Genomic DNA, 24,694 nt, shown 5'->3' on the forward strand with positions numbered 1-24,694 from the left:
TAGCAAAGAAGATAGAGATGGTGTAAATGATTTCCTGATTTTTTTTAATCAAGTGATATGGAATTATGTAAAAGGATTTTAGTTTTGAGGTTTGTTCATTGAGTATTAGGGTCTGATAATTCATCTAATGTTCTTTTTTCATGTTGAATATTCATAACTTCATGTTTCTTCTTTGATTTTGAGTAAACTGCAAATTTGGTCTTCGTGGTTTGCTTTAAGATTCATAAGGTTCATGTTTCTCCATTGATTTTGAATAAACTGCAAATTTGGTCTTCGTGGTTTGCTAAAAATTATGGTTAATGTACAAACAATTTTAACTTAAAATTCAAAACCAATTTTTTATTACAGATTTGGTCCCTATCAAACCTTTTTTCTTTGTTTTTTGTTTTGAAATTGGTCCACACCAAACCTAAAGTGGCTATTATACTCCCTTTTTAATTATTTTATATTTTTTTTCATTTATTTACTTATTTTATCAATATTAAAAGAATTAAATACTCTCCCCATCTATGCACACACACTTATATATATATATATATATATATATATATATATATATATATATATATATATATATATATATATATATATATATATATCATTTCAGACATCATCCCTCCCCACATCAACATTCAATTTATATTCTCTAATTGTGGCTCCACCTCCATCTCCTCCTACACCGTCACCCTACCTTTCCTTTCTATCTTCATTCTCCAAGATCGATTGTTGTGAGTAATTTTAGGATTTTCCTATGTTACGATTTATGGGTTTGATATAATAATTAAGATTTATTTTCTTGGTTTAAGATTTAAATCTGATGGTTCTCAAGACTTTAGGAAGGGTAAGCCATCTAAAGGGATGGTTTATTAAGACTTAAGACTTTTATATTTTATGGGTATACTTAAATGGTGTATGTTCTTTGATATTGTCATATTTACACACATTTTAGCAAATATTTTAATACATGTTAATTAATATTTTGGTTAATCGTAAAGATATGTGATACTTATTGAATTAAATGGTATTTTGCAGCCAAATGGAACACTTTTGAAGAATATGGACGAAAATTGACAAAGATTGGAAATTTGGAGGATTGAAGCTTAAAAGAAGAAAATTCCAGCGAAGAACCAATATCACGACGTGGCAAGTTAAGGCCATGACGTGAAGAGGGTATTCTAGAAGATCTCTATGTTGGAAGTCAGAATCCTTGCCATATACGGATAAACACCCAATTCACGATGCGACACCCTATTTCACGTCGTGAACCATGTCTTTTGCAAAATTATAAATAGCCTCTTGCATTATCTGTAAAACCCGATCTAATGTATCAATCGAAGTCACTAGAATTGGTGCGGAATCCCAATATCATGATTAACACAAAATAGTTATAACGAATTAAGAACATAATATCGGATCTTCAATGTACGCTATATTGATCAATAGTCTAGTACATAAGATCTCTATGTTTCTCGGTTCTCTCTATCTCTCGAAACTCGAAATCAGCTAATTAGAATGACCAACCATTTTACACGGCTGAAACAATACTATATATACTTAGACCTAATTACAAAGGCCCAACCCAAAACCCAACTGAAAGCATCATTAAGCCCACCAAAATCACATGGTGATTTCGTTTTAAACATCACCGAAATTATGATGTTTTCGATCCTAGACCGAGAACTCTAAAAGCTATCAAAAGTAAAGTATAAACCACAAATCATGTCCTAACAATCTCCCCCTTGGTTTATAGCTTTCTTTTCTTTTCAATCCTCTATTTGATCATGACTTTTAGCTTTTGTCTTCAATTTCTTTACGACTTCAACATGAACATATGAATTTCTGCATGAATGACTTCATCTACAATAGTTGGACTTCCTTTAAAATTTGACTTTGAACGCACATTGGGTATAAAGGCTTCTTGTATAGGTTCTTGAAAATCAGCACTTTTAGCTTTGAAAAACTCCAGAGATATTTACAGAGAGACCAATTCTTCTGGATCACTTTAGCAAGTTCATAGATAGCAACAAATTGATTGAGGAGGATTCAATGAAATTCGTCACATAACTTCAAATACAGCTTCACCTTGCTTCTGGGGTTGAAAGGTTGTGTGTTGAAATATAATCTTCACTTCTTGTTCCTTCCAATGAATATTTTTCGTCGATCACAGATGCGTCTTGAAAAGTAACCATGACTAAAAAGTCCATGTGGATCACAGAGTCATAAAGACCCTTCTCACCACAGTTGTTCAAGGACCCAACCTTGTCTCAGATGGAGACTACTCGCAGTATCTGCGTGAACATAGAGGAACACACTATGATTTGTTGAGTATCAGAGAACTACTTGTGGCTATTTTTGATGTTAGCCCCTGCGTATCCTCGATCAAAGATCTCAATACAGTTTTTCAAGTTAACAAGTTAACTTGGCCCTTGGCGAGATGTTCAATGGTTTCTGAATCTCAACTGAGTGTACCATTCTAGTGCTAGTGAGAGTTAATTAGGAATAACTCACAAATCCATCCTATGACAAAAATATATGAGGACATATATCCACAATTTAGCATGACATGAGGTGAAGGCCCTTTGGCAGGACATTCAGCGATAATTGTGCCTTGTGATGTGCATCGCCCTAGTGCTAATAACCGTTAATTCCTTACCTGCGGAGAACGTATCCGAGAATACATTTGAGTCTCTGCAGTTTTGCATGACAAAAATTGTCAAGACCCTGGGTAGGATGTTCAACGATATATATTTCTCGGTTGGGTGAATCGTCCTGGTGCCATGACAGTTCTTAGATAAAGATAACTGACAAGACCAATTTTGACAATCTGTACAGTTTCAAACTTTTAATTCCTTAAATACGATAGTTCTTTAAAAAAATACTGCCTAACTGACAGTTTGTACAGTTTCATGCCTTCAATTCAGTGAATACGACAGTTTTTAGAGAGAAACTGTCTAACGGACAATTTGTACGGTTTCATGCCTTCAATTCCTTGTGTAAGTAGTGTGAAGTGTAATTCCGTCAATTCCTTTCAAGATCTCTTCTTGCATAGAAAATTCCGACACAGTCTCCTTGAGTCTTTTTTTTTGAATTCGCGTTTTAAGACTAATGAAATTTTTGAGGTAAAAAAAAATAAACTTAGCACATAATAAAAATAACTAAGAAAAAAAATTAAAATAAGCTCAAAAACAATAAAACTATTTTTGGATTTTTGATTTTTCTGAAAAAGAAATAAAAATAGAAATAAAATAAACATATTTTTGGAATTTTTGATTTTATGATTTTTGTTTGGTTTTAATTCTCCCCCTAAATTTGTGCATAGAGGAGAAAGAAAGGAAAAAAAATATGAAAAAATTTAAATAAAACAAAGATAAAATACAAAATGTAAAAAAAATTGTCAGCCTTCAAAACATATCATTTTAAGAAAACTCACAAGCACGAGCTTGGTTTGTGAAGATAATGAACAGGGTTTTGACGATTTGAAAATCAGCATAATTATCACAGAGAATAGAAGAGCCAAAAAATTCAAACTGTAATTCAACAATTGAAGAAATCCCCATTTGTGATCTTTCATTTTCCTTCCCGCAAAGGACACATGCTCTCGATTAAAATTATGAATGTCATCAAAAGAGTGATGTCCCCTATCATGTGTCTGGAACAACCACTATCAACATACCGAAGTCTGATGATATTCCTCCATAATTGCTCCGGCACAGAGTGCGGGATCAATTGGTTTTGGGATCCCATTTCATTTTGAAACTGGGTTGACCTTTGCCATCTATGCATGACACGTGTTCCCAAGTCATATCCTGTCTATCATACACAGAAAATGAAGAGATGTTAGAATTTTAGGTGAATTGGGAGTGGGAACTTTTGGTACCCATCTGTAATCAGGTTTAACCATTTTCTTGTTTAAACGGATGGATGCTTCAACACTTGTTTTGGAGTTTGAGACTAATTGTTGAGATAACTTTAACCTTACCGGTCTTGGTTTGACTGAACTATTTCTCAAATCAAATCTCTTGTCATACATGACCTTTTTGTTCTTGAGAGTCTGATTTTTGGTCTTGGTAGTATTCCCGTCACCATCACATGATAACGATGAGTTTCTCTTGAAAGATCTTCCTCGTGATACGTTCTGCCTACCTTGGGCATAATAAGGAACATATGAACGATGTGGGTGATTTCTAGCAATGAGATCGTGAGTCCCACAGTTAAAACAAATCTGTCTTTTCAAATAAATAAGATTGTGACTTGGTCCTTGTCCAAATGAAGTTTGTTTCAAAGAACATCCACAAGCACAAGCACATGCACATTTGTTAGACTGTTTAACAAATTTTTGTGGCTTGAATTTTTCAACAGTGGGATTATTATCACCACAAGTTTTTGAAGCATTTTTAGCAGAACTAGAATTATTTTTGTCCTGCTCGAACCCATCTTGCACTGTTACTTTATCATATTGTATAGGTGTCTCTATCTCTTTGGTTTCAAGGGGCGGAGTGTAATTATCATTGAAAGGAGGTGGAACACTATGATACCCTAGACCCTTACCCTGTTTATCTTTCCACTTTAATTGTTTTTCTATCATTGACTCAAGTATCTCACTTGACACATCGAATTTCTTAACATTAAAATCAATATCTTTAAATTTAGCCTTTAATACATCAAGTTCGGAAGTTAAGTTTGCAATTTTCTCTTTGGCAAAACGATAGTGAACACATTTGGTGCTATATTGTTCATTAATCCTACTTAAGTCTTTATTTTGTGCTTCTAGTTTTTCTTTATGAGGTTTATTGACTTTCTTAATTTCCTAAATTTCATTTTTAAGATAAAAAACCTCTCTAACTAATAATTCATTTTGTTCACACTATTTATTTATTTTATCTTCATAGGATTGGGAGCATGAGGTTTTACTTACCTCTTTGATAACTGAAGTTGTGATTGAACTGTTGTAAGAGCTCATTGTTGACAAAAAAAAACTAATTGTGCAATTTGATCTTGACTGAAAACCAAAAATTAATGCTCTCTGATCGAAAACACCAATAGTCAACACCCTTAGCTGAAATCTCAATAATCGAGAAGCTGAACCGAAGATGCGGAGCCAAATATGCAGACCGGATACATTGACCGGAGACTTAAAGAATACCGAAAAGTGAAGCTGACCTAGCCGAGAGCACAAATTCTCCGCCGAGAACTCCGAGGCTGAGACCGAGAGTTCCAAAGTTGAGTCCAAGTACCTAGCACCTCAAATGCGATGCCTCTAATGAATCACAAACACAAAAACAATTGGAGAATCTTAGAGAGAGAAAGAGGAGGGGAGAGGTAAATTTCGACTCTTGAATCCTTCTACGATTGTGGTAGTCGAAATTGTGAAGCCAGGGGGTTCTTTATATAGGTGGGCTGCTAGGGTTTCAGTCAAAACCCTAATTAGATTACTTAGGCCTCAAGTAGTCCACATGATCCTTCCAGAAGGCCTCCAATGGACAATTTCTATGTGGGCTTCTCCATAGAATTCATCCATCCTTTCTTTAGGGTTCCTCAACCCGTATTGCAACTATCACATAATTACAATATTAGCCCCTTTAATTTAATTAATCTCTTTTGACCACAAAATTAATTCTAAATTAATTCTTGATCAATATTAATTAAATAATATGATTTCTCTTTTAATATATTATTCATATAATATATTAATAAACCATAATAACCTCTTTCTCTATAATTTAACCAGTCAAGTTGCTTTGGTGAACGCAACCCAAAAGGACCATGCTACAACCGGGTCAAGTACATACCAAATATAGTTATTGATTAGACACTTAATCCAACAGTCTCCCACTTGGATAAGTCTAATAACTATAATTGCAAGTACGGCTTCAAAATCCGATTAGCAATCATAGCTCTCAAAATCCGTTGTCGAACTCTGACATGTCCTTTAGATAAGGGATCGTATAGTCCTCCGTTCTCAAGATATCGTGTGGAAATTACATGGAACATAGTCATACTTATTTTCCAACAGTCTGTTTCTTGATCTCTTATTTGTCTGACATAGAACTTAATTGAACACATCAACTTAGTCCTGACCAGGCCCGACACATAAGTCAAAACAAAATCATCGAGGGGCCCAAGGTATCGATTTTACCCTCTTAGTATAAAAGGAACATATAAACTTTGACTGATATGCATTTACTATTCACTCATCAAATCATACACAATAACGCGTTTTATAACATCAAGTTACTGATGCGTTTATGCATTATCAATGCATAACTAACTCACAAACAATAAACCATATATCTAGGTTTAAAGACTATATGATATTGTCGTCTCACAATTACTTGTGATTAATTCCATGAAGTGATTCAAGTGAGCGCGGGTTTAATCCAATACTCAAATCTTATTTCATAAGTACTCATGAACGTTGTATCAAACTTTTGCTATGTCTAATACACTTTAGACAATCTACAAGACAATTCATTACAGTCTTCTTTCATACCTACTTCCAACGTATGATCGACTGTGGATAGTTTAAATAATCTTATCACTTAGGAAGTCAAAACATGCAAAGTGAAACACTAGTAAATAATTGACATAAGACAGTAACATTACTTATAAATAAAACACCTTTATTTAATCATCAAAATGTCAATTACAATTTATCTATTACAAGTTTCTAAAAGCCATCTAATCACTAAAACTAATATCGTCCTTCAACCCAATGCGCCTAGCATGCTGCAAGTGCTTAACCCTACTCAGTCCTTTCGTATGGGGATCTACTGGGTTCTTTTCTGACGATACCCTCTTTACCACGATGAGTCCCTCTTCTACCCGATGTCTAATAAAATGATATTTCTTGTCGATATGTCTGGATCTGCCATGATCCATCGGTTCCTTGGTTAAGGCAACCGCACTTTCGTTATCGCAGAAAATCTCCATAGGCTCCTATATGGACGATACAACTCCAAGGTCTCCGATGAAGTTATTTAGCCATATTGCCTCCTTTGACGCTTCACTCGCTACTATGTACGCTGATTTGCACGTTGAATCAGCTACAGTCTCCTGCTTGGAACTTTTTCAAGTCACTGCTCCTCCATTCAGGGTAAAGACCCAGCCTGACTGCGAGCGGAAATTATCCCGGTCAGTTTGAAAAGTAGCATCACTATACCATCACACTCTCAATTCATCACTCCCACCAAGGATAAGAGCAGGTACTTAAGAATATTCTTTACTGTGGTCTAATGTGCTCTACCAGGGTTCCCTTGATATCTGCTGACCATGCTCAAAGCGAAGGCCACATCAGGGCGAGTACATGTCATAGCATACATGATTGAGCCAACTGTGGAAGCATAATGTACTCTGCTCATCTTTGCTATCTCGGAGTTGGTACTCAGGCTTTAAGTCTTACTCAACTTGGTATTGCTTTGGATTGGTAACTCCCCATTTCTTGGAGTTTTCCATGCTAAAACGTTTTAACACTTTTTCCAAGTACGTACTTTGACTAAGTTCTATTAGTCTCTTACTCCTATTTCTCAATATCCTTATCCCAAGAATATAAGCAGCTTCTCCGAGGTCCTTCATAGCGAAGCACTTCCCAAGCCAGGACTTAACCTCCTGCAAGGTTTGGATGTCGTTTCCTATGAGCAGTATTTCGTCCACATACAAAACGAGAAAGCTTACTATACTCCCATTGGATTTGATATATACACAGGACTCATCCTCGCTTCTTGAGAAACCTAACTCTTTGAATTTCTCATCGAAACGAAGATTCCATCTGCGAGATGATTGTTTCAATCCATAAATGGATTTCTCAAGCTTACACACTCTATTAGGGTGTTCTGTATTGACAAAACCCTCTGGCTGACTCATGTAAACATCTTCAGCCAACTTCCCATTAAGGAAAGCGGTTTTGACATCCATCTGCCATATTTCATAATCATGAAATGCAGCTATGGATAGCATAACCCTTATAGACTTAATCTTCGCAACTGGTGAGAAGGTCTCATCATAGTCAACTTCGGGAGTTTGAGTAAAGCCCTTCGCAACTAATCACGCCTTATACATGTGTACTTTCCCATCCATGTCGGTCTGCTTCTTGAAGATCCATTTGCACCCGACCATCTTACGACCTAGCACATTATCAACCAAGTTCCAAACTTGATTGTCATACGTGGACTGAATCTCGCTGTCGATAGCCTCCTTCCATTTTGCAGAATCTGGGCCTGCCATGGCTTCCTTGTAGTTATTAGGTTCATCCAAATTTATTAGTGTACTATCACTAATAAATGTATCACCCTCAGCAGTTATATGGAAACCATATAATACTGGTGGAACACTAACTCTACTTGAACGTCTAAGAGGTAAGGACTCATCAATCGGTTCAACATGAGTTTCCTCCTCAGGTTGAGTGCCAGTGTTAGAGGTTCCTTCATCATTTGATTCTTTAAGCTCTTCAAGATCAATTTGTTGGATTAGTGTCTAAGTCCATAACTATATTTGGTATGTACTTGATCCGGTTGTAGCATGGTCATTTTGAGTTGCCTTCATCGGAGCAACTTGACTGGATGATTAGTGGAGAAAGAGAATATTATGGTTTATTAATGTATTATATGAATAATATATTAAAAGAGAAATCATGTTGATTAATTAATATTGGTTAAGAGTTAATTAAGAAGTTAATTTGATCAAAAGATATTAATTAAACTTTAGGAACTAGAATTGCAATTATAAGATAATCGGATTTTGGGCCTTGGATCATGTGGATAAAGGGGTGGACGAAATTAGGGTGGAAGCCCACCTTGAAAACATCCAGAGCCTTATTCCAGAATGTTCCCTTGGACTACTTAAGGCCTAAGCTATCCAATTAGGGTTTTGATTGAAACCCTAGCAACTCCACTATATAAGGACCCCTAGGGCTTCATAAATCGGCACCCAGAAACCCTAAGAAGTCTTAGAGACGATTTTGAGCCTCTCATCCTCTCTCTTCAAGATCATCCAACTTGATTTGGTGTTTGTGATCCATTAGAGGCATCACATTTAAGGTGCTAGGTTCTCACAAGCTAAAGATCTTCAAGCAACAATCAAGGTAATCATCTAAACTTGTTTTATTTGTTATTCTCGGATTTGTATGCTAGATCTAAGGGGTGTGAGCTTTGGATAATTTGCATGTATAATAGAGAAACCTAGATCCAAAGCTTTAGGGTTTGCATGTGCACCATAAAATTGATGTATAACTCATAACCCATCAGTGGTATCAGAGTCTTGATTGGTTTCTATTGTATTTGATGCATTGTATGATTATTCATTGCTTAAAATCAAAATTTTTTCTTTCTTCCTGACAAACTCGTCGAGTCACCTGATGAACTCGACCAGTCCAGATGGTGACTCGGCGAGTTGGAGAGTCAGACAGAGGATATTTCGGGATTTTGGCATATTTTGACTTGGGATAATTACCAAAAATGTTTTTGATTGATAAAATCTGAATTTTATTAATATGATGTGATTATCCTTAACAAAACAGAAGATAATTTTTAATTTATTAGATAATTATTTCCTTATGTGATAAACTTTAATTATTTGAATTATTTGAAAGTATTATCTTGCCATGGAATTGGATTAGGTCAAAATTAGATAGTCACCAATTAATTGTTTACTTAAATTATTTGAACTTTGATCTAGAAAGTTTTGCAAAGTTTCAAAACATGCCCTCAAGTTTTGCAATTTAAATTTTTGATTAAAAAGTTTAATTTTGAAATATTTAAATTCTAAACCCTAGAATTTTACAAGTTTAAAATTCAACCTTATACTATTACAATATTATAAGAATAATGATTATATATATATATATATATATATATATATATATATATATATATAAGATTAATGCTAGTCTTACCATTAGTAGGTCTCATTCACGAAGCCGATCTATAAAGGGGGTATAAGGTTGCTGCCTATAAAATGACAGTTTAATGGGTGTCCACACTCACCCACTGCTACCTTAACTGGTGGAGGGTCGTTATCTGAACGAGTAGGATAGGGCAACGAATTCCTCATTAAAAGTATAATGGTTAATAAAGTAACTAATTTTTTTTAAAGAAAATTCCCAGTCTTAGTTACTTTAGGAAAAATGTGAAAATGATGCCATTCCATGAAATCACACTTTGTACCCTTGCCAAGACATTAATGGAGCGTGTGTGGTTAACCGACACACTAATTTGGGTCTAGCAAGGGTGGCAAAGGGTGACTCGATGTTTTTCATAGATCAATGGAGCGTGTGTGGCTAACCGGCTCATTCATTAGGTGACTGTAACATTGAGGGTACCAAGTACATTTGCATGGTTATTCACATCTTGTTTGTGATCCTTGGTATCCCAGTCACAAACTTGAAGGGCATATCGAGATTTAAACATGTCATTGAAAAGTTCAATGAATCTCAAAAGATCTAGGAGTTCCTGTACATTTAAAACTTAATATTTTTTTTTGTTTTTCATGGAGGAAATTAGTGAATCATCCTTCACTCACCTTCAAATTATTTACGATTTAGATTACGACATCCCTCTTCTAAATTGTGAATAATGTTGTTGGATCCTAGCCCTGATTTCTCATTTGGTGTTTAATTGGGGATTCTTATCTTATCAAACTTTTTCTCTTTTTTTTTCAGATGTATACCTCAAACAACAACAATGCTTCTGGCTCAAACTCTTCCGGCTCATTCTCACTCATGGATTTGTATGGGAGGGTGATTTTCGATGGGTCCAATTTCAATGATTGGATTTGCAACATTCGAATGGTTACCCGCTATGAGGACAAGGAGTATGTCCTCGACAAGGAGCTGAAAGAAGTAAATGTCAACACTGCCAATCCTAAGGAGATCGCTACCTTTGAGGCTCATGAGCGCGATGCTACGAAAGTCCATTGCATCATGCTCGCGACTATGACAGCCGAACTCCAAAAGTCCTATGAGGACTACTACCCCTATGAGATGCATCATGATTTACTGGACAGGTACCACCAAAGTCCCAGGCAGGAGAGGTATGAGATCATGTCACACCCCCAAACCAGAACGGCGGAATCGTTCAAGGGTGGATGACTTCATGTACAATATCATAACAATGCAAAGTAGTAAACAAGCAACAACATCGTCCATTGCATTAATAGTAATAGTTTAGTACATGTGTGTTCTTTCATAGTAATAAGACATTACAAAAAGTAATTAAAATAAAAGAGGAGTCTTGATTTCTCTGTTTTCAAAAAACCTGGTCGTCGTACCTGTCTATTTGTGACTTGAGAATACAAGTTATTTTGAAAGCGAGTATCAACAATAAAGCTGGTGAATTCATAAGTATTAATGTTTCTTTGATTTGTAAAAGCTGTAAAGTAAAGACTTGTAAACATTTGGAGAAAAGTATGTAAATGTTTGTAAGTAATTGTAAACGTTTGAAAACCCTAGAAAATCCTATATTTCCTACTAGTATAAAAGTAGTCTTCTACCAAGACTCGACTGTTTTGAAAGTAAGCATCACTGTAAATGTGACAGTTTTTCCCTGTTAACTATTATTATAGAAGTTATAGTCTACCTCGTCTATTATGTGTATGAGTCACAATATAAAGGTAATAAGGAAAAATAGTTTATCTATATCAATTATATCCTACCTCGTCGTTCATGTGAATGTGTCGCAAAATAAAGGAAGGAGAATAATATAATAACTAAAGATGTATCCTTTTGCATTAGGATATTCACGGCGTGGAAACTCGCCGAACAGTACAACCATGGACACCCGTCGACGCTCCTTTTCCCTACTGTAGCTAACAACTTTGGTTGTGGAATGGTAAGTCCCGAAATGTTTGTAACAGATCCTATGTAATAGTATCTATTAAACGTATTAATGTAGACGTATTCATGTAAGTGTATCTCTGTAAACATATAAATGTAAACGTATCTCTGTAAGCATATCTATGTAAACGTATTCATGTAAGCGTATCTATGTAAATGTACTCATGTAAGCGTATCTATGTAAACGTATTCATGTAAGTGTATATATGTAAACGTAGTCATGTAACATGTAATGTATTAGTATAGACTCATGAATGAACTGAATCTTGTGTGATTCCTTGTACTTGGAATTGTAAGTAGTATCTCCTAACTATACCTATTATAGTTACTAGTAATGTACGAGTATAACCGGAAGTATACCTTTGCTACCCAAAGGTGCTGAACTGACTAATGGAACCTTTATACCTATATATGTATACATGATATATAAATAATATTTAGACGACATTCGGACGAGCAACCGATGCCCTAAGGCCACATCCCAACGAGGAAGAGGAAATAAAGCGAGCTAACCGTCGTAAGTCCTTTAAAAATTATTTATATAACTATACATATGTAGGCATGCATTTGACAATATAAAAGCGTAAAAGAAATTTTGTAAAACCTTTGAAAAGTTTAATACTAAGAAATGATGACCTGATGTTAGTTTATAAAACGATTGAAAGTATTTTGTTTGATAAGACAGTTTAAGTTTAAGGAAAACCTTTGTTTGAAAACACCTTTGTAACAGAGTTTGAAAGGAAACTTACAGTGTGTAAGACAGTTTGATAAAGAGTTTTAAACATGTAAAAACTTTTAAGAAAGTCATTTGAAGAAATATGTTTGGTAAAACAGTTAACGTATAGTAAATCCATTTGCATGCTAGTTATTAATCACATGTGATTGATATAATAACTAAACATGATTCAACTTGTATCCCCCCATAAAACATTTATAAACATTTAAAAACATTTAAAAGGTTAATTAAGGGGTATGAACTCACTTGATTGATTGGGAGAAAGCGAGATGATAATCGAGCAGAACTTCGACTTGGAAGAGTTGATTTTCTCGGGATTCGGAATCTCGGGAATCTCGGAAATCTCGGGAGTGTAGAACCTTCCTTCGGAACTTGAGTGTGAAAACCGGGGCTCCGGGATGGCTTTTTGGGGTAATTATGCATAGTAACAACACTTAGATGGAAAGAGATGAGCACCAAACCCGACACCCTTAAGCTTCTATTTATAGGGTCATTTCTGGTATGTCACGTCGTGGTGAGCAAGATCTTATCCTCTTCCATTGATAAGATGCCCTCAGTCACTTGTCGGGTCGTGGCAAACTGTGTCACGTCATGACAGACCTGACAGCCTCAGATTTTGAGCCTTAAACTTGTAAAATCCGTAACTTTCGCGTACGAGCTCCGTTTTCGACGTTCTTTATATGCACGCGTAGGTGAGAATATACTCTATAACTCTCGTTTAGACTTCGTCGGCTAATTTTGATTTTATTTTTAATAGGCCGAGACTGGAAAAGGCCGTTAAAAATCTATAACTTCTTCATCCGGCGTCCATTTTTGCCAGACTTTTTTACCGTTGCGCTACTTTGGTTGAGACCTTCGATTCTTATTTAGATTGTTTCGGCCAAAAGTATCTCGATCTCTATTTCGAGTTTTTAGCTGTCTACTACTATATCCGGATCTTGGAAAAATCATAACTTCCTCATACGAAGTTAGATTTGGACGTTCTTTTTACGTATGTTTACGGTTTAATGTTATCTACAACTTTCATTTAGATAATTAAGGCTAAAAAATATTGCATCGAAACTTCGCGTTTTTACGTCTATCCGTATTGCCGGTTTTGTCGAGAATCTTAGAATGGTTATAACTTATTCGTTATAACTCGGATTTTAGTGTTCTTTATATGTATGAAAACCTTGGTACGATTCCTACCACTTTATTTAACCCAAATAAGATTTTAGGAAAGTTATATTTTAACCTAAATTTGGCTGGTGTTACATTACATTGTCTCGAAATATCGGGTTGTCACAGATCATCACTTTAATGATCACTTCCAAGATGAAGGATGGAGGGTTCGTCACGGCCCATCTATTAAAAATGCAGAGATATGCCGACCGCCTGTTGAAGTTAAATGTTGTCTTCGATGAAGAGATGGCGATTAATATCATTCTTCACTCCTTACCTCCTTGTTACAACCAGTTCCGCATGACCTACCACATGAACAAGTAGGAGGTCACTTTGAGGAACCTTCAAGGACCGCTAAGGACTATTGAGAGCAACCTCAAGGAAAAATTTGTTGCATCAACTCCTATTGCTGCAGCCGTCTTGGCTATTAGGCAGTGGAAGGGTAAGAAGAGGAAGGCTCCTTCTAAGAGCCACCATAAGGGAAAGTCCTAAGATGGAACCTCTTCTAGTGGAACCAAGGGTTGTCCTGCTGCACCCTCCTCCAACCCGAAGGATGCAGAGTGCTACTACTGCCATGAGAAAAAGGCATTGGAAACGAAGCTGCCCGAAGTATCTGCAGGACATCAAGGATGGAAAGATAAATCCATCCTTCGCAGGTACTTATACTATTCAATCTAATAACTTATCACATGCTATTTCTTTGGTTCTCGATACATGATGTCGTTTTCACATTTGTTCTGATTTGTAGGGCCTAAGAAGAAGCAAGGATGTGGAGTATGGGAAGATAAACTTGATCATGGGTAATAAAAGAGCGTCGCCTGTCACCAAGATTGGAGTTTGCTCTTTAGTGCTTAGTAGTGGGTTAGGACTAGATTTGAATAATTGTAGCTATTCTCCAGATATGGCAAGAAACACCATTTCTTTTCATGGTTTATATAAACAAGGTTTTAGATTTTTGTTTGATAATGAAAAGGGTTATATTAATGCTTTCTTTAATGGTGTTTTCTATTTTGAAGCATTGCCTTGTAATGGAATATATGAAACTGTGATGGTTGTAGACAACTTAGGAAATGATGTGTTGTATGTCGATTCTTCCAATGATTTGGATAAAGCATTCTTGTGGCATTGTCGTATTGGACATTTCAACAAGAAACGCATAGCCTAGCTCCAAAAGGATGGAGTTCTGGAGTCATTCGACCTTAGGGACAATGACGATGATGTGTATGAGTCTTGTTTACTAGGAAAGATGACCAAGTCACCCTTCACTGGTACTTGTGAAAGGGGTGAGGGTTTATTGGATTTCATACACACCGATGTGTGTAGGCCCTTTAGATCTACCACAAGGGATGCAAGTCGCTTCTATGTGACTTTCACCGATGATTATAGCAAATATGGGTATATCTACTTAATCAAGCACAAGTCAGAAACCTTTGAAAAGTTCAAAGAATTTAAGTAGGAAGTAGAGAATTAGCTAGGCAGGAAAATTAAGATGCTCTGATCCGATCGAGGTGGTGAGTAATTTAGTCTTGAATTCCACGACTACCTCAAGGAATGCGGAATCGTTTCGCAATTGACGCCACCTAGGACACCGCGGTTGAATGGTGCGGCTGAGAGGCGTAATAGAACCTTGTTGGACATGGTTCGTTCCATGATGAGTCATGCTTTGTTACCTATCTCATTCTGGGGGTATGCCTTAGAGACTGCCGCCCATATCCTTAACCTAGTCCCTACAAAGAAGGTTGCCAAAAAACCTCACGAGATGTAGATAGGGAAAGCTCCCTCGTTGGCACACATCAAGGTTTGGGGTTGCGAGGCTTTCGTAAGACGAGAGACTCACGACAAGCTTGAACCTCATAGTGAGCTGTGTATTTTCATTGGCTACCCGCAGAAGTCTTTTGGATATCTCTTCTATAGACCGAGTGACAATGTGTTTTCCGAGAGCAAGAACTCATAAGCCAAGGGGATAGTAGGAGGCAAATCGATCTTGAAGAGATTCAAGAATCAAATGATGATGGAACCTCTAACACTGGCGTTCAACATGAGGAGGAAACTCCTGTTGAACTTGTTGACGAGTCACTACCTCTTAGACGTTCCAGTAGAGTTAGTGTTCAACCAGAGTTTTATGGTTTTCATATTACTACTGAAGGTGATACGTTTATTAGTGATAGTACATTAGTAAATTTGGATGAAGCTTACAGCTACAAGGAATCCATGGCAGGCCCGAAGTCTGCGAAATGGAAAGAGGCTATGGATAGCGAGATTTAATCCATGTATGACAACCAAGTTTGGAATTTGGTTGACAATGTGCCAGGTCGTAAGACGGTTGGGTGCAAATGGATATTCATGAAGAAGACTGACATGGATGGGAAGGTACACACCTATAAGGCGCGATTGGTTGTGCGAAGGGCTTTACTCAAACTCCTACAGTTGATTATGATGAGACCTTCTCGCCAGTTGATAAGATAAATTCTATTAGGGTTATGCTAGCAATAGCTGCATTTCATGATTATGAAATATGGCAGATGGATGTCAAAACCGCCTTCCTTAATGGGAAGTTGGCTGAGGATGTTTACATGAGTTAGCCAGAGGGTTTGTCGATGCGAAGCATCCTAATAGAGTGTGTAAGCTTAAGAAATCCATTTATAGATTGAAACAAGCATCTCGTAGATGGAATCTTTGTTTCGATGAGAAAGTCACAGAGTTTGGGTTCTTGCGAAGCAAAGATGAGTCCTGTGTATATGTCAAAGTCAGTGGGAGTATAGTTATCTTCCTTGTATTGTATGTCGATGACATATTGCTCATAGGAAACGACATCCCAACCCTGCAGGAGGTTAAGTCCTGGCATGGGAAGTGCTCCGCTATGAAGGACCTCGGAGAGGCTGCCTATATTCTAGGGATTTGGATAGTTAGAAACAGGAAGAAAAGGCTAATAGGACTTAGTCAAAATACTTACTTGGATAAGGTGCTAAAATGTTTTAGTATGTAGAATTCTAAGAAAGGGGAGTTACCGATCTAAAGCAATGCCGAGTTGAATAAGACTCAAAGCCCGAGTACCGAAGCTGAGATAGCAGAGATGAGCCGAGTACCTTATGCTTATGCAGTTGGCTCAATCATGTATGCTATGACTTGTACTCACTCTGATGTGGCCTTCGCTTTGAGCATGGTCAACAGATATCAACGGAACCCTAGTAGAGCGCATTGGACCGCAGTCAAGAATACTCTTAAGTACCTTCGGAGGACCAAGGAATGGTTTCTTATCCTCGGTGGGAGTGATGACTTAAGGGTATGAGGGTATAGTGACGCCAGTTTTCAGACCGACCGAGACAAATTCCGCTCTCAGTCAGGCTAGGTCTTTACCCTAAATGGATGAGCAATGACTTAGAAAACTTCCAAGCAAGAGACCGTAACTGATTAAACGTGCCAATTAGAGTACATAGAGGCGAGCGAAGAATCAAAGGAGGCAATATGGTTGAAGAAATTCATCGGGGACCTTGGAGTTGTGCCAGCCATAAAGGAGCCTATGGGGATTTTCTACGATAACGAAGGTGCGGTTTCCTTAACCAAGGAACCGAGGGATCATGGCAGATCCAGACATATCGACAAGAAATATCACTTTATTAGACATTGGGTAGAAGAGGGACTCCTCGTAGTAAAGAGGGTATCGTCAGATGAGAACCCATCAGATCCCCTTACGAAAGGACTGAGTAGGGCTAAGCGCTTGCAGCACGCTAGGAGCATTGGGCTGAAGGACATTATAAGTTTTAGTGATTAGATAGGTTTGAAATGTGTAATAGATAAATTGAAATTAACATTTGATGATTAAATAAAGGAGTATTATTTATCAGTAAAGTTACTGTCTTGTGTTAATTATTTACTTATTGTTTCACTTTGCATGTTTTGACTTCCTGAATAATAAGATTATTCGAACTGTCCACAGTCGCTCATACTTTGGAAGTAGGTATGAAAGAAGACTGTCATGAACTGGCTTGTAGATGGTCTAAAGTGTATTAGACATAGAAAAAGTTTGTTGCAACGTTCATGAGTACTTATGAAATAAGATTTGAGTATTGGATTAAACTCGTGCTCACTTGAATCACATCATCGAATTAATCACGAGTGATTGTGAGACGATAATATCATATAGTCTTTAAACCTAGATATATGGTTATTGTTTGTGAGTTAGTTATGCATTGATAATGCGTAAATGCATTAGTAACTTGATGTTATAAAACGCGTTGTTGTGTATGATTTGATGAGTGAATAGTAAATGCATATAAGTCGAATTTTATCTGTTCCTTTTATCCTAAGAGGGTAAAAGCGATATCTTGGGCCCCTCGATGAGTTGGTTTGACTTATGTGTCGGGCCTAGTCAGGACTAAGTTGATGTGTTCAATGAAGTTCTAAGTCAGACAAATTAGAGATCGAGAAACAAACTGCTAGACAATAAGTATGACTATGTTCCATGTAATTGTCCGCACAATATCTTGACAACAGAGGACTATACAATCCCTTATCTAAAGGATGAGTCAGAGTTCGAAAATTGTCACACCCCAAAACTGGAACGACGGAAACGTTCTGGGGTGGATGACGTCATGTCAAGTATCACAACATATGCAATATAGTAATCAAAGTACAACAACCATTCCATTAATAGTAATAGTTTTACATAAGTTACATTTAATAAGTAATACAGAAACTAGTATAGTTGCAGCTTGGTTCTAGGCTGGCTTCACAAAAGCTCCCGGGTGTACCTTTCTATTGCTGACCTGAGAATACAAGTTATTTTGAAAGCGAGTATCAGCATTTTTATAAATGCTGGTGAGTTCATAAGTATTTAGTGTCATTTGTGTAAGTAAGCATTGTATCCAAAATAACTTTATAAAAAGTATTAGTTTAGAGTCTACGGTGTATTAGAGTCCTTTCCAAAAAATCCTATATTTTCTAAATAAAAGCAGTCTTCTATCAAGACTCGACAGAGTTATGTTTTAAAGAGTAATTTTCCCTTGAACACTATCATTACCAAAATACGGTATTTAACTTTAAAGAGAGTAAGAGAATTATCACTAGTAGAATACTAGTGGAAAATAACATATGCCTCAGCAGAAATACTGCTGACTAAGGCAACAGAAATCATAGACTCCAGGAGAGTATCGAATGAATGATACGCCTGGCTCAGTCTAACAAAAGGAAACACAGACCCCAGACGGTCTCAAATGTACGATATGGCTAGAAAGGTCTAAAACAAAGAAACACAGACCCTAGACAGTATCAAATGAAAAATACAGCTAGTAAGGTCTAAAACAAAGGAACACAGACCCCAGACAGTATCAAATGAAAGATACACCTAGCAAGGTCTAAAACAAAGAAACACAGACCCCAGACAGTATCAAATGAAAGATACAGCTAGCAAGGTTTAAAATAAAGAAACACAGACCCCAGACAGTATCAAATGAAAGATACAGTTAGCAAGGTCTAAGACAAAGGAACACAGACCCCAGATAGTATCAAATGAAAGATACAGCTAGCAAGGTCTAAAGCAAAGAGTAATCATAAGAGTGTTGTTTCTAGAATACAGTGTTAATTCTTGTTACCTTAAGGCCATGAATTATAAGGTAAACATGGAGATACTCATAACCATACTGATCGACACTAGAGTACTTGACGCCCTGCAAGCGTCGGAATAAATATGACATTTGTCACCCCTTGGCTTGGTAGGTCGTGGACTGTAGCTAGCAGTCAGGGTGTAGGAGTGTCAGTCCCGTATAGATCTATACACTTTATGCACGCTCTCCCTACAGGAGACTCTGGTTACCAACTCGACGATGGGGAGATCCATGTCTTGAAGATGCATCTCGTAATCTGAATTCTATTAGAGGCGCTGGAGAAATGATATAGACTCTCGTATAAACTGACACTTGTGGAATTCTCGTACTAGAAAGAGTGATTAGAGCTTCCTAACCATTCCTATAATAGTTACTAGTGTCTCTGATCTATGAGTGATGAGTGGGAGGATGCCCTTGTTACCCAAGGAACATGAACTGGTCGATGTAAACCTTTATGTCTATACATGTATACATGAGATAAAATTAATGATTAAACGACCTTCGGACGGATATCTGATCCCACCAGACCACATCCAAACGAGGAAAAGGAAATAAGGCGAACTAGCCTTCCTAAGTCCTTTAAACATTATTTATATAACTATACAAGTACAGGCATGCATTTAACGAAGTATAGGCATTTATCGAAGTAGTAGCATAGAAGCATGGAAGGAAACTTTGACGAAAACTTTGGAAAACCTTTAGACTTAAGAAAATTAAGACTTGATATCCTTCTGTAAAACAAGTTTGAAGACCTTTGGAAATCCTTGAAAATCTTTCCTAAACAAGTTTTGAATATAACTTTGATAAAACAATATAAGTAAAGAGAAACCTTTGTTTAAAATACTGTTGTAACTGGTTTTGAAGTAAAACATACAACACAAGAGACCATTTGAGAAAAGATTTAAACAAATAAAGACGTTTTGGAAAAACCATTTATAGTATCATACTTGGTAAAACAGCTGAAAGTGTAATAAATCCTTGTGCATGCGGGTTATTAATCACATATGATTGATATTATAACTAGCATGTTTTAACTTGTATTCCCCCCATAAAAGCATGTAAAAACATTTAAAAGGTTAATTCAGGGGTATGAACTCACTTGATGTAAGTGGATCGGACGGAGGTGCCGGTTGGGTGCTCGGTGTCAAGTAAAGGCTTGAACACACTTAGTGACCTATTAACATATGATGACAAATGTTTACATACAATTAGTAAATATAATACTAATTAAACACGTATACGCATCCTAAAATGCGGAAAACACTTTGGTTAAGTGCTAGGAGTGTCCCGGGTAACATCTAAGGGAGTGTATGGCCTAGTTAGGGAGTTTACTATTCAAGAGTAAACTCTTTATAGTGTTTATGGCCCTAAGAACATATCCCCATGAGTTTACGGCCGTAAACTCATGGGTGGTGTGTTCTTGGATGCTAAAAGGTCTTATATCACTTGTGGAATTATGCTAGGCTCAAATCTAGGGCTTATTGAAGGGTTTAAGGCCTCAAATGTACCATTTTAGGGAGTTTACGACCCTAAAAAAGGAGTTTACGGCCGTAAGCTCCTATATGCTTATTCCTTTTGTGTTTTGAGGTCTTAAATGGTAGAGAATAAAGTTCTATGCATTTTTCCAAGTCAAATGAAGAAGTTAGGGCATCATTTGGGAACTCTTTGGGAGTTTACGGCCCATAGACCAATCCTTGGGGGGTTATGGCCGTAAAATCCTAAGTCCATGGTTTTCTTTAATGTTTAAAGCCCCTACTTCACTTGTGGTTGATTCTAGACATTTTTCCAGGCCATAGGGGGTGTTTGAGGGCATTTCTAACACCTTTATAGGTGTTCACGGCCTATGAAGAGGGGTTTACGGTCCAAGAGTGTTCTTGGGCCGTAAACATGTTTACTCTCCAAAATGTAAGGTTTTAGTGTTCTAAGCTCGAAGGTGTAAGTCCACAAGTCATATCTAAGCCCTAGGGGTAGTTTAGAGGGGTTTTGGGGCATAAAAACCCCACTTAAGGGTGTTCACGGTCCAAGAGTGTTCTTGGGCCGTAAAAACATGAATTTGCCCCTATTTGATGTCTTAAACACGAATTTGCATGTTAACTAAGCTACACAACAAGTTAGGATAGATTACTTACTAGTTTGGGGCTCGGAATGGACGTTTTTGGCTCGAAAACAAGTTGTAGAGAGAGTGTGTAGTGAGAGAGTGGAAAGTCTCAAATGGACTTCACTCACCCTTATATAGGGGTTTGAGTTGGGGCTCAGTGGAAATCTACCCAATACTGACGTTAAACGGGGCTTTTGGTCGCACCCGATTAAATGGTCGTATTTTGACTTGGTTGAAACTAAAATTTTTTCAAGGAATTAATGAGGGTGTTTCTAATTTGTTTCAACCCTTACTAAGTCATTATAAAAGTCCCAAATTAATTAACCAATCCAAAAGGTTAACGGACAGTTTAGTAAAACGAGGCTTATTAACGGAAGGAGGGGTTAAAAATGACAAAATAAATTTCGGGTTGTCACAACAACAAATTTTGAGAGCTACGATCGCTAATCGGATTTTGAAGTCATACTTGCATCTATAGTTATTAGACTAATCCAAGTTGGAGATTGTTGGATTAGTGTCTAAGTCCATAACTATATTTGGTATGTACTTGACCCGGTTGTAGCATGGCCCTTTTGGGCTGCCTTCACCGGAGCAACTTGACTGGATGATTGGTGGAGAAAGAGGATATTATGGTTTATTAATATATTATATCTATAATATATTAAAAGAGAAATCATATTGATTAATTAATATTGGTCAAGAATTAATTAAGAAATTAATTTTGTGATAAAAAGATATTAATTAAACTTAGGGGACTAGAATTGCAATTATAAGATTATTGGATTTTGGGTTGTGGATCATGTGGATAAAGGGGTGGACTAAACTAGGGTGGAAGCCGACCTAGAAATCGTCCAGGTCCTTATTCCAGAAGGTTCCATTGGACTGCTTAAGGCCTATGCTATCCAATTTGGGTTTTGACTGAAACCCTAGCAGCTCCATTATATAAGGACCCCTAGGGCTTCAGAAATCGCAAACTCCGGGCCTACCATGGCTTCCTTGTAGTTGTTAGGTTCATCCAAATTTATTAGTTTACTATCACTAATAAACATATCACCCTCAGCAGTTATATGGAAACCATATAATACGGGTGGAATACTAACTCTACTGGAACGTCTAAGAGGTAAGGACTCGTCAATCGGTTCAACAAGAGTTTCCTCCTGCAGTTGAGCGCCAGTGTTAGAGGTTCCTTCATCGCTTGATTCTTGAAGCTCTTCAAGATCAATTTGCCTCCCACTTTCCTCTTGGCATATGAGTTCTCACTCTCGGAAAACCCATTTCCTCGCAACAAAGACAACATTGTCACTCGGTCTATAGAAGAGATATCGAAAGGACTTCTACGAACAGTCGATGAAAATACACCGCTCACTACGAGGCTCGAGCTTGTCGTGAGTCTTTCATCTTACGAAAGCCTCACAATCCCAAACCTTGATATGTGCCAACGAGGGAACCGTCCCTGTCCACATTTCGTGAGGTGTTTTGGCAACCTTCTTAGTTGGGACTAGATTAAGGATATGGGCGGCAATCTCTAAGGCATACCCCCAAAATGAGATAGGTAACGAAGCCCGAATCATCATGGAACGAACCATGTCAACCAAGGTTCGATTGCGCCGCTCAGCCACACCATTCAACTGTGGTGTCCTAGGTGGCATCAATTGCGAAACAATTCCGCATTCCTTGAGGTAGTCGTGGAATTCAATACCTAGGTACTCACCACCTCGATCGGATCGTGTCATCTTAATTTTCCTGCCCAGCTGATTCTCCACTTCTTGCTTAAACTCTTTGAAGTTTTGAAAGGTTTCTGACTTGTGTTTGATTAAGTAGATATACCCATATCTGCTATAATCATCGGTGAAAGTCACATAGAAGCGGTTCGCATCCCTTGTGGTGGATATAAAGGGCCCATATACATCATTATGTATGAGATCCAATAAACCCTCACCCCTTTCACGAGTACCAATAAATGGTGACTGAGTTATCTTTCCAACTAAAGAAGACTTGTACGTGTCACTGTCCCTAAGGTCGAATGACTCCAACACTCCATCCTTTTGGAGTTGGGCTATGCGCTTTATTGACCTGTCCAAAACGACAATGCCACAAGCATGCTTTATCCAAACCATTGGAAGAATTGATATGCAACACATCATTTCCTAAGTTGTCTACAACCATCACAGCTTCATATATACCATTATAAGGCAATGCTTCAAAATAGAAAGTACCATTAAAGAAAGCATTAGTAGAACCATATTCATTATTAAATGAAAATCTAAAACCTTGTTTATATAGATCATCAAAAGAAATAATGTTTTGTGTTATTTCTAACGAATAGCAACAATTATTCTAATATAAACCTAACCCACTACTAAGCACTAAAGAGTATACTTCAATCTTGGTTAGAGGCGACGCTTTCCTATTCCCCATGATCAAGTTTATCTTCTTATGCTCCACATCCCTACTTCTTCTTAGACCCTACAAATCAGAACAAATGTGAAAACCACATCTTGTATCGAGGACCCAAGAGATATCATGTGTTGAGTTATTAGATTGAATAGTATAAATACCTTTGAAGGTGGGCTTTATCTTCCCATCCTTGATGTCCTGCAGGTACTTCGGGCAGCTTCATTTCCAATGCCCTTTCTCGTGGCAATAGTAACACACTGCTTCCTTCGGGTTGGAAGAGGGAGCAACAGTACCTTCTTTGGTTCCAGTAGAAGAGGTACCATCATGAGACTTTCCCTTGTGGCTCTTAGAAGGAGACTTCCTCTTTTTTCCCTTTCCTTGCCCACTAGCCAAGATAGGGGAAACAATAGTAGGAGTAGATGCAATAGATTTGCCTTTCAGACTACTCTCAATAGTCCTTAGCAGGCCTTGAAGCTTGATTAGAGTGACCTCCTCCTTGTTAATGTGGTAGGTCATACGAAACTGGTCGTATTAAGGAGGTAAGGAGTGTAGAATAATGTCTATGGCCAGAACCTCATCAAAGTTAACATTTAACTTCAGCAAGTGGTCCACGTATCTCTGCATTTTCTGCAAGTAGGACGTGATGGACTCTCCATCCTTCATTTTGGTAGTGATCATCGCAACGATGATCTCATACCGTTCCTACCTATCCCTTTGATGGTACCTTTCCATCAAATCTTGGTGCATCTCGTAGGATAGTAGTCCTCGTACGACTTTTGGAGTTCAGCAGTCATTGTTGCGAGCATGATGCAATGAACCTTTGTATCATCTCGCTCATGAGTTTCGTAAGCAATGATTTCTTCGGAAGTGCAATG

This window comes from Lactuca serriola, chromosome 4, assembly GCF_051521515.1.
Source record: "Lactuca serriola cultivar US96UC23 chromosome 4, Lser_US96UC23_V15, whole genome shotgun sequence".
In the NCBI taxonomy this organism is placed as follows: Eukaryota; Viridiplantae; Streptophyta; class Magnoliopsida; order Asterales; family Asteraceae; genus Lactuca; species Lactuca serriola.